Source organism: Zalophus californianus, chromosome 1, assembly GCF_009762305.2.
Source record: "Zalophus californianus isolate mZalCal1 chromosome 1, mZalCal1.pri.v2, whole genome shotgun sequence".
Taxonomy (NCBI): domain Eukaryota; kingdom Metazoa; phylum Chordata; class Mammalia; order Carnivora; family Otariidae; genus Zalophus; species Zalophus californianus.
In genome coordinates this window covers 175,812,313-175,823,885 of record NC_045595.1, presented here as the reverse complement: position 1 = coordinate 175,823,885, position 11,573 = coordinate 175,812,313, and positions in this window count along the sequence as shown.

Sequence of the window (11,573 nt, the reverse complement as noted above, 5' to 3'; positions counted from 1 at the left end):
GGTATCCCAGCTAAACTGTGCACAGATTCCTGACCTACAGAAATGGTAAGATAATAAATATTTATTGTTTTGTGTTGCTAAGCTTCAGGTGTAAATAGATAAATAGCAATAGTTAACTAATACATCTTCCCTCATTGTTTATATTCAAATGTATATATTTGACCTAAGGATAAGACATTTTAGGGTATGGTAAATATAAAAACTAATGTGAACAGTACGGAGTTCCTCAAAAAATTAAGCATAGAATTACCACAAGACTCAACAATTCCACTTCTGGGTATATGTCCAAAAGAGTTGAAGACAGGGATTCAAACAGATATTTGTACACTCATGTTCGTAGCAGTGTATTCACAATAGCAAAAAGTACACACAACCCCTGTGTCCCACTGACAGATAAATGGATAAACAAAATGTGGTATATACATACAAAGAAATATTATTCAGCCTTAAAAAGGAGGAGATTCTGATATATGCTACAACATAGATAAAACTGGAAGACATTGGACTGAGTGAAGTAATCATACAAATACTGTATAACTCCACTTATATGTGGTACCTGAAGTAGTCAAATTCAAAGAGCCATAACGTATAATGATGGCTGTCAGGGACTGGGAAGAGGGGGTGGATAGGGAATTACTGCTTAGTAGGTAGGTATGAAGTTTTAGTTGGGGAAGATGATAAGAGTTTTGGGAATGGGTGATACTGATGATTGCATGACAATGTGAATGTACTTAATGTCACTGAATTGTACATTTAAAAATAATTAAAATTGTAAATTTTATGTTATGTATATTTTACCACAGTAAAACAAAACAAGAACAAACAAATGGAAAAGGAAAGAACTATATAAAGGAAAACCCTCCCTTCACCCCTGCATTTTCCTTAAGCTCAGACAATTGAGGGTGACTGAGTAAATTTCAAAGTGAGGTATGTTTTGCGTTCTCAAGGTGTGATGTGAATGCTTTTGGTGGTGATGGAAGTCATTGGCCATGCTCCTCCCCCTTCAGAGAATTGAGAAAGATGAGAGTTGCTTGATGGCCATGGAAATGATAAAAAGAAGTGAAGCAGAAAAAGACAGTGAAGACATGCAGTAGAAAAAGACAGTGAAGACTTACAAAGTACAGATGACAGTCCAAGCTGGTGTGGACTTAATGGAGATCAGATGAGAGAAGCTAAGACTGAGCTACAGAGTCTGGGAAATATATGACAAAGCCTTGACTGGTCATTGTTGTGGTGGGGGTGTGGGAGCCTAGAGATTATTCAAACTTTTAAAATTCCCTTTGATCATACTCTCAGAGGAGCTTTTGTGCATGGGGTTTTCAGGACTAGGTCTATCATGGCACTTTACATAAAGCTGAATTTTTCTATCACGTAGCCAGTAAAGAGAAGGTAGAATGAGAGGTGGGAATTTGGGACCAGACGGAGAGAATTTATTCAGCCAGAGAACATCTGGATACGTATATACCTGAGTACAATATAAGGCCTTTGCTTTACACCTACAAGTAAGATTTAGAGGATAGAGGTAATCAAATGGGTATCAGGCTACCAGATAGAGGCTCCTTGCTGTGTTCTACTCCTGCATGGAGAACCAGATTATGACTCTGCTCATCAGATTTTATACTACACAAGCTCAGGGATGGTGTATTCTTCTCTAATTCTAGGGATGAAAATCTCCAAATCCTGGGGCCACTTTCTCAGACTGTAGGTTTTTTGGTTTCTTCAACATTGGAACACAGCTGAAAGGTTTTGTCATGGCTTATTTCTCAGGGCCTTTGGTGCCAAGTGTTTTTTTTCCTCTCGTGAATTTAGAGCAGTGCGAGGACAGTGTAGGAAAAGCCTTCTTACAGAGTGATCACTGAGAGCTCAGCGGGGGCTCAGGGACATTTGAAAACAGTTGGCCTGTGTTCTGAGGGGTGACTGAGAAGTCAAAAAAGCAAAGTAGGAAATCACAGTGGATAGGGGACTCAAGGGCAAGAGAAGCATTTTGCCCTCCCTGCCAATGACCTGCCTCCCTCAATAATTTGCACTTCACATTTGGGTGTTATTTATATCATCAAATACTGACATTTCAATTATTAATAAATGTTTCATTTAGACTATATCACTATAATTGTGAAGTGGATCATAAATTTGCTATCTTCATCCCTTTATATTATGAGGTATATCCAGGATGCTGCAGTTGATCACAAGGAAACACAGATGATTAAGAATAAACTTTCCTTCTGGAGCCTGAAATGAATTGGAAAGAAATAAACATTTGCCTAGTGACATGATCAGTAGGATAATAAAGATATGGAGGGTGTGCAGAGAAGGAGTGCTTGTGGGGGCAAGAGAAGCCTTCTTAGGAAAGGTGAACATTCATTAGAGAAAAATTCACCTGTGTAAATTTTAAAGGTCCTGTTGGCTTTATTCAGCAGTTAATGAATCAGGAAGTATCCAATCTAGTAGACAGAATGGTGCTCCAAAGAGCTGTCTAAGGAGACAGATTTTTCCACAATGAAGTGAGCAGGCACAAAGAAGTTCTACTTGGCATTTGCTGATTGGTTAAAACAGGGTTACTTTCATTTTGTGGAGCAAAGGACTGCCTTGAAGCTGATCCGGTAACTTGTTCTCAGTGGGCAAGTACTGATTGGTTGATCCTAGGCCTTCCCTTTCTGGGAGAGCCTAACATAGAAATTTAGTTAAGTTTTGGTTTGCAGATGTAAGGACTGAGCACAAGTGACTCCATTCTGGGTCTAATCTGGCCACTTTAACATGTTAAACAGTCTTGAATAGGTTTTAGCTCATGGAAAAGCAGAGGAATGTGAGATAGCATGAAGAAAGCAGGTAAATTGTTTTATTTATTTATTTAAAGATTTTTTTTATTTATTTGACAGAGAGAGACACAATGAGAGAGGAAACACAAGCAGGGGGAGTGGGAGAGGGAGAAGCAGGCTTCCTGCAGAGCAGGGCGCCTGATGTAAGGCTTGATGTGGGGCTCGATCTCGGGACCCTGAGATCATGACCTGAGCCAAAGGCAGACGTTTAACCAACTGAGCCACCCAGGCACCCCAGGTAAATTGTTTTAATACTGCTATAGTAGTGGGTGTGGATGGCAGGAGAGGCAGGTAGAAGCCAGACCCTGCTGTGCTCTGTGCTCCCAGCAGAGTATCCTAACAGACAATGGAGGCATTAGTGTTATAATAGTGGAGATATTAGTGATAGAAGTAAAATGCTTAAAGGTGTATTTTTTTTGTAGATGAAAACCATCAAAAGGAATTGTTCTGTTATGGAACCTGGACTGGATCACCCACAGAAGAACCCAGCGGCACCTGGAAATCTTGGATAGGAGGTTGGTCTTCAAAGATCTGAGCCCCAAGCACAAACAAAGGGGGCAATTTACACACTTCTACTTCTGCATACTTGGCACTTTTGGCACGTGCGCAAAGCGGGGCAGGGAGAAGGACCCGGATTGGGGCACGTGGGAAGCAGAACAGGGAGAAGAACCCGGAAGAGCCCCGGGGCAAGGACTGGGACTCTCTCGCTATCTTGGTGGGCCATCTTAGGATAAGGATTTTCCTTATCATTCCCCCCTTTGATGCCCCTTTAAACACCTAGTTTAGAGGGCATCACTTTCATCTTCTAATGGGCGATAGTGAATAAGGAGTAACTGGAGTCTGATCTTAGCAATTTGAATAGTGATAAACGTAGTAAGGCCATTTAAGAATCCAAGGACCAAATGCTACTATGAGGAGAAGCAATAGGAGGGGGCCGATGAGGGGGGCAAACAAAGGGAACAATTGTGAGAAGGTATCCCACCAAGTTGTCCACTGGAGTGATTCCCACTGGCGATGTACTCGTTCCTGTAATTGGGCCAGAGTTTCTTGGACCACCCCCGACTCATTAGCATAGAAACAACATTCCTCCTGTAAGAAGAAGCAGAGCCCACACTGCATGGCTGTGAGTAAGTCGAGCCCATGCCTGTTTTGGAGGACCACCGAGGCCAGTGACGTGAGTTGGCACTGCAGGGCCAGGGCCGACTGAGTGAGGGCGGAAAAATCCTCTGTGAGTTGTTGAGTTAACCCCTGGTACTGAACCTAAGACATTCTGACGCCAGTGACACCGAGGGCAACACCTGATGCGGCCAGCAGGCTCATGATAAGAGGGATGGCCACGGGGGAGCATCGAGGGCGCTTAGGAGGTCTCCATATGAGTGGGGCATTGCTCCCGGGGAAGGACTGAAAGATCAGGTAAGAGACTGACAAGTGTGCATGATTGATGGTGCGGGGTGATGCAGATGTATACACTTTGATCACAAGCCAGAAAAGTGTTGTTAGGCGCACAGACCTGACTGTGGCCAGTGATGGGAGAGAAAGAGTTGCCATGCAGCAGTACTGGAGCCAGAAAGGGATAATCTGAGGTCCCTGGTGCCGAGGTGGGAGGTGACACTATAGAATGGTTGAAGATGACGCCTAGGTATTGGACGGGACCGGGCTTTATACAGATCCAGCAGTCAGATGCTAGGGGTGGATTTATTTTCCTCCTTTCCTCTGTGTTAAACAGGGTGCGGAGTAACTGTTGGCAGTCTTCCCAGGTTGTCCGATGAGTCTGGAAGAGCGATTCTATGAGGTCTACCATAGCCTGTGGTTTCTCAGAGTAGGATGGGGTGTTATGTTTCCAGCTGAGGAGGTTGGTGGTGGAGAAGGGCTGATAATACATCATGGAATGGCCGGGTTGGACTGTCCCATCTTCATTGTGCCTCTTGGGTTCCCATGTCTCTCATACTGGCATTTGGAGGGCGCTTGTATCTGGCCTGGGGCACAGCCTGGTTGCTGGTCCTGGAGAAAGTGGATCTTTTGGGCCTGGGGGCACTGGTGGATCCTCTGGGCCTGGGGGCGCTGATGGATCCTCTGGGCCAGGGGGCACTGGTGAAACCGATGGCGGTGGAGTGTCTGGACCTGAAGAGACAGGTGTAGGTGGTTTTGGGGGTATGTATGGTGGGGGCAGGTTTGGTTCATCCTCGGGATCTCTGGCTAAGATTTGTGGAGACTGGGGCTTTTGCTGATTTTCTTTAGGTCACTTGCATGAGGTGATTAAGACTCTGGCCTGTCCCTGCCTATTGCAAGCGAATTGCACCCATGGGGGGAAGGGTCTGAGCAATTCCTAGCCAGGAGTCAATGTATGGAAACTGGTCAGGGTGTCCTGGTTCTCCTGTTCCGACTTGCCATACTCGATGATTCGTTGGGACATCCAGTGTCCCTCCCGAAGGCCACCCGACATCAAAGATGGGCCATTCCAATTCACATAGGGTTCTCAACTTGCTGGGGTTCACCCTGATTCCAAAGTCTCCTGAAAACCCCTTCTTGAAATTTCTTGATTATGGTCTCTAGAACCGTAGGTTTACTCTGCCCTGATCCCGTGGTGATGTCCCCGTGTGCGGTAGCACAGAGACAGATAAAAGAGGGGTGCCTCCTGAGATGAGATCAGTCAGATGCCTGTCTGGCTGTGTCCTGAAGGAGCTTAGGTGAGGCTTAGCCGTAGCGATTTCAACGTTGTGACTTACGATTGGAAACTATTCTGATGCCGCCATAGACTGTTTGCCATTCACCATGGAATCGCAGACAGGCCCACTCAGACTCTATAGGCTTCTGAGGACCTTAAGGGTGCCCGCCCGTGGAGTCACAGAATCTGTCCACTTGAGCAAGCCAGGTCGGACTGGATATTCACTCACACATTCACACTCCAGAAGTTATTACACTCCCTCCCTGGGAATCCCTACCTGTGAGACGGCTAAGAGGTCTCTGGGAGGTGATCAGGCTCCCCTTCCACCCCAATGGGTGTGGGCTTGTCTGGGTCCTGGGGCCCCAGGCCTTATTGGAATCCAACGTCGGGATCAGGTCCTCGCCTGCCAAGTCTCCTCGAGTCTGGCGGGAACAGTGGAGCGGGGCCGGCCCGAGGCGACCGGGGTGGGAGACTGCCAAAAATTAGGCAGGTGCGCCTTGTCTGTTATGACATCTTGTTCTGTCACCACCCCACTGTTTTCCCAAAGCGGTGGCAACAACGGGCCAGTGCGGTTGGGTTTCCCGGTCAGGGAACCAAATGTTACGGAACCTGGACTGGATCGCCCAATGGAAGAACCAAGCGGCACCCGGAGACCTTGGAGCGTAGGAGGTTTACTTAACACCAGCGGGCTCAGAGGAGAGTGGTCTCCAAAGGTCTGAGCACGGAGCACAAACAAAGGAGGCAATTTATACACTTCTGCTTCCGCATACTTGGCACTTTTGGTGCGTGCTGGAAGCAGGACATGGAGAAGGACCCGGATTGGGGCAAGTGGGAAGCAGAGCAAGGAGAAGAACCCAGAAGAGCCCCAGGGCGAGGACTGGGACTCCCTCGCTGGCTCTGTCGGCCATCTTAGGACACAGATTTTTCCTTATTAGTTCAATGACAATTTTAAATGAATTCATGCGTCAGTTGCATGAATTATGTGGACGTTCTCCCTTCACTTTCTCTGTCTCTACTGCCACATTTTTTAAGGTCTGTTATGATTACTTAGATGTGGATAATTCTCATACCCTCTCACTCCCTGTCCACTCCTCCCCTCACCTGTGAGACAGTACAGGTAGTTTAGCTAGAGGTAGAAAAGCTAAACAAAGCAGTTGATTTACTTGTAAAATAAATATTTAATACTACTGATGTTATTTTTTAAAAAAATACATTTTTGGAGACCTTTTTATCTGGGAAGCAAAACTGATCATTAGAAGTTCCTTGGTTGCTATATTTCCAAACCAGAAGAAAGTAAAAATGCAATCTTTATTTTCTTCAGAATTTTAAATTACCCATCTTCTCATATTGTCTTTCTTCCTCCTGAATATCATATGTGCTATTATTTTTATTTTCAATGATTTTTGAATTATTATAAAATTAATGGTGTTACAGTGAAAGTTTTCTTTATGGAAAGGATAAGCACAAAAGAAATATATGAGTAGTATTTCATAGATACTGGAAAAAACTAATTTTTGTCTTAGATTACTTTCTTAAGTTTATCTTTAGACAAGCTAGTTTGGTTCCATTAATTGTGCAATATCTATTGAATTATTACAAAAATAAGACACTTGTATTATAAAATGGAACATAAGATATAACAATTTCCCTACCATGAAAATTCTATACTGTAAATGTAAAAGTAATATAATCACCAAGGTAAAAATAGCTTGAAATCTTATAATATGAAGATTTGTTTTATGATGAGCCTATGAGAGATTAGTTACAGCTAAATATTTTGAAATATTTGATAGGGTCTGCTGTTCTTACTTTGGAATTGATTCCCAAGAATAGTGTGGATGGAAAATCAGTTTGAAGAGAATATTAAAAAAAAAAAATCCTCCCCAAGATCCAGTGAAGGAAATGTATTGCAAGATCAAGTGGCAGTAGCAAAACAATAAAGACAACACAAAAGTAAAATCCAGGGCATATCTGAATTTGTTTCAGACTGAAGGCTAAATCTTTGTTTTTTCCGGAGAACGTGTCTTCCTTGCTGGAAATTATAAGTTAGGTAGGACAGTTTCTTTCTATTCCTTTCTATTATTCATTCATTAGACAATGTATTTTTGGGTGGGTGTCATATGCTAATTAGGATATATAGGTGCCCTCATAGAGATAATAGTTGAATGGGGGACACAGACCAGAAAATAGGAAACCAGAAATGAAATAAGAACTGAGAAATTCTTATTGGATATAGCAATGAGGAGAAAGTTTCTCTGAGACCTGCTTCAATAAAGTGTTAGTCATTGTGTGGTTTGAGGAAAGAGAGAGCTATATTGGAGACTGACTATAGATAACTTCAATCAAGTTTGGCTCTGATGGTTGAAGAAGGATGGGGGGGGTGGTAATTTACTGAGGGCTTATGAGTGGAGGGAAGCCTTATGTATTCAAGATTGGAGGGAGTTAATCTTGTTCAAATGCTAACCTCTGGTAAAGGTTGAGGATACTGGACAAGTCACAATATGCAATGGCATACAGATGTATGGAAATAAACAATGAAACCCATGGGCTAGTAAAGGTAGGAATTATGTATCATTTCTGAAGTAGGGAATAGACTGAGCATCTTTTGGGATTCACTTTTCAGGTAAGATTAGTTGAGGGAGATAGTAGGCCTTATCTACTGCCCTCCTTGCTTCTTTACCCAGATTTCCATAATGTGAAAGGTGAGGAGGCAAAAATAACTGAAAAAAGGACTTTTTTTTTTTTTTTTTGTCAAAGACTCTACCTCCCTTTCATTGTCTTATATAAAATGTATCTTGGTGAGTTCTAAATTAATTACTTAAAAAAAGCAATAAATCTGGGTAGAGCAATAGAATTTTCACAAGACCCTTCATATACTTTAAATTATTTCAGTGAAAAAAAAGTAAAGTAATACCCTAATGGACTGATAAAATTTTGAAATGTTAATCTATATTTTTTCTCTTGTATTCTGGTTTTCTTCCTCTTTTGTCCGTTTAAGGAGGTTATTATTTCTCTACCATGGTCATCAAACCATGCATGGGTAGAATGGAAAGGAGGTTGCAAGTCTGTCTGGGTTTTGTTTTCTGAAAACCTAAGTCTTTAGAAAAATGTGGAGGGATAATGGAGGAGTAAAAAGGATGAGGTTCATGGGTATAGACAAAATGTCTTGAACATATCGTATTGGAGAGTGATATTTCCTCTCTAGTCTGGCAAGATTTCTCCCTGCTTTATAAGTTCAGGGAAGGAGCTGAGGAGGAAATCTCTGGGTCCTAAAATTAGTAACAACCATTCCTTATATCCAGTAGCACTGCTGGTGAGGCTGTGAGATCTGAGGGTAGAATGGCTTATGGAGTCTTTGCAGGAGGGATCATGGGCATGGACAGCTTCAACAAAGTTTCCTGTGACCCCTAAGCATGGCTTAGAGGCAGCAGAGCTTTTAGATCTGCCTGGGCCATGCAGCAGGAGCAATGGGTAGCTCCGCAGAAATCTGTGGTGACTGAAAACTGGACCAGATGCCCATGTGGTCTCAGATGCCTTGGTACTGATCTATTTCAAAGGCACTAGAGGAATTCTGCATGCTGTGATCTTACTGTTCCAGAAGGAGTATTTATTCTCACTTTGGTGAATTTTGAAGGACAAGAAGGGCAGGCCCCACAGAGAGACAAAGAAAGAAGTAGAGAATCCAAGCTGTATCGTTGCTGCTCTTTTAAAGACTTTGTGTGTCTTTAACCAACGTATTCACACTGAATTTTTTCACTTTGGGCTCACTTTAATATAGATTTATGATTCACTAGCCCAGAAAGTAACCCACACTCTAGGTATATGGCCAAATTTCTGGGTTCCTGCTGCTGAACAAGTGAATCATGTAGCTTCTTTATAAATAATTTAAAAATTTAGAATTGCCTGTATATAGTAAACTTCAATAAAAAACGGATCGGTAGTAAATTACCTTTTATTTCAGTTTTAAGGTAAAAGAAGCCAGTATACAATAAATGTTTTACATATACTTTCTTATTATTCTCATGGCAATCATATGGGAAAAATGATTCTTGAAATGTGTAAGAAATTTTTGAAGGTAAGGCAATTGAGTTGCTTTTTAAATGCAGGTTTCACTCTTTTCTCTCCCTCTGGATCCTTCTCTTTCTACCTTCTTCCCATAGTAGGGGTATTGATTTTTTGACAAATATACATAATGTACAGATTTAAGCTTGTATCTTTTATTTCTAAAGTAATAGCTTTGTGCAGATATTCTAATAGTATTACTTGTTACAGAACAGATTAGAATGCCTTTTGGCATTTGCCTTCAAAGTGAGCCATATGAGAAAAAGAGTTTTATCTCATGTCTTGTCCCATCATACATGTCTAAAATTGACACTGGTTTGCTCACTGACAATTATCATGAGGTTTGGTACTGGATAACTAGTGGGTAAATTAAAAAATTCTTAATGTATAAAAGATATGACATCTACATTGACTTTAGAAAAATGTTATAAGCTTTTGAGGCAATTAAAAAAAAAGGTGAGATCATAGCATTTTAGAGCTGAAACAGATCTTTGTCCAACTTCCTTACTCAGCTCAAAGTTACTTTTAAGTGGTTTAAGTGTGGTTTAAAGATAACATACAGATTATCACATTAGAAACACAAAGTTATTCAAGAAAATGTTCACCACAAAGATTCATTTTCCGTCTTTACACATTCTTAAGACACTTAATTCCTAGAAGGAGATTTAATGTCCACCACTAGAGTTAATGGAACAGTGAAGACAGATTTTTACTTAATCCCCTTGAACCAAGGAAAGCTAATTTATAAGGCTTCATATAACAATGAAGATTAAGAATTTCATGAAATCCAGATGGACAAACAGTATCTATATTATGTCTTTTTCATACCTTTTCTTAAGTGTGTTTTAATTTCACTTTAAAATATAAGTGAGGACTTAAATACTTTGGAGTTTAATCATTATTCATTACTATGATTTTTATGATGCAGAAAGATTGTATGTTTTATGCTTCCTGATAGGGGCTGAGTTAAATATGTTTGTATTGCTTAATATCTTTATAATGGACAGTCACTTCTAAAATTTTGAAAGTTGTTTATAATGGAAAAAATGGAATTTTAATTTTCTTATGACTAAGAATTTTTACTGAATTTATATTAGGAAAAACACTCAGTACTATACAGTTGTCCCATTTTATTAATGAGGAAGGAAGTAGCAAATACCTTTATTTAGACATGCCAACTAAGTAATAATTTTTAAATGTTACAATATTTTTTATTTCTATAGCATCTTATGTAATATTTGTGATTGCTCAAGAGATTACTGATGGTCGAAAATGCTTGCTTTTAAACACGTTCAATTTCTTTTTTTTTTTTTAAAGATTTTATTTATTTATTTGCTAGAGAGAGCGAGAGAGAGAGAACGCACAAGCAGGGGGAGTGGCAGGCAGAGGGAGAAGCAGGTTCCCTGCAGAGCAAGGAGACTGACTAGGGCCTTGATCCCAGGACTCTGGGATCATGGACCTGAGCTGCAGGCAGATGCTTAACCAACTGAGCCACCCAGGTGTCCCTTCAGTTTCCTTTTCTGGAGTATGTAGTCATTAACAAAAGATTCTTTTTCACCACATATAAGAATGTATGTTATTGTGGATGGAGCATTATTGATTTGCTAGGTAGAACACATTATAACCCAAAATTGGTCATGCTTTCTAAAACATCCAAAACTATACAGAATTGTAAAAATTCTCCGGGCACTTGGGTGGCTCAGTTGGTTAAGTGTCTGCCTTCAGCTCAGGTCATGATCTCAGGGTCCTGGAATCGAGCCCCACTTTGGGCTCCCAGCTCAGTGTGGAGTCTGCTTCTGTCTCTCCCCCTACCTCTCCCCCTGCTCATGCTCTCTCTCACTCTCTCTCTCAAATAAATAAATAAAATCTTTAAAGAAATTCTCACAAAAATATGGGTTAAGTCTAATGTTTAGGCCACAAAAATCTCTATTAAAATTTGAAATAGATAAAATATTTTTAATTATCTACATAATATTTAATATTGCCTGGAATTCAATGTATATTTTAAAAGTTAATTTAAAAAATATCTT